The sequence below is a fragment of the Apaloderma vittatum genome, unplaced genomic scaffold, assembly GCF_000703405.1.
Source record: "Apaloderma vittatum isolate BGI_N311 unplaced genomic scaffold, ASM70340v1 scaffold22581, whole genome shotgun sequence".
Lineage (NCBI taxonomy): Eukaryota > Metazoa > Chordata > Aves > Trogoniformes > Trogonidae > Apaloderma > Apaloderma vittatum.
The window spans coordinates 1149-1496 of NW_009698873.1; the positions used below are offsets into that span (position 1 = coordinate 1149).

Consider the following 348-nt stretch of genomic DNA (forward strand, 5'->3'; position numbering starts at 1 on the left):
TGGTGAAGGGAGCAAGCCTCTGGTTTTCTGGCTCGCTGCAAGAAGCAGCTGAAGGCTCTAGGAGTGCAAGTCAGGCTAGAAAGTGTTGGGTTTGGGTTTTTTTTAAAAGGAAAAAAATAAAAAAGCCCTCCCACCATCGCAAGATGTTTCTGTCTAACGGCTTCGTTCTCTCTTCGCTAAATACAAATTATGGTTCTGACAGCCGGAGGCGCTTATCTCCAGCTGAATGCCAATTGCTTTCAGGAACAAAATGTTTGAAGTTCTTTTAAGGTGAAGGCGGCAGCATGGTCCCTGCCGCCGCTCTCAGCCTCCAAAAACCTGCTGTCATCACCCCAACACGGGTCCCAG

General features: G+C 48.6%; 1 protein-coding gene across 1 annotated transcript in view; it reads left to right on the top strand.

Moving 5' to 3' along the window:
• The window catches only part of DNAJB5 (DnaJ (Hsp40) homolog, subfamily B, member 5), an 8023-nt gene that overhangs the window by 135 nt on the left and 7540 nt on the right, over positions 1–348 (top strand). The gene's annotated exons all lie outside the window — the stretch shown is intronic.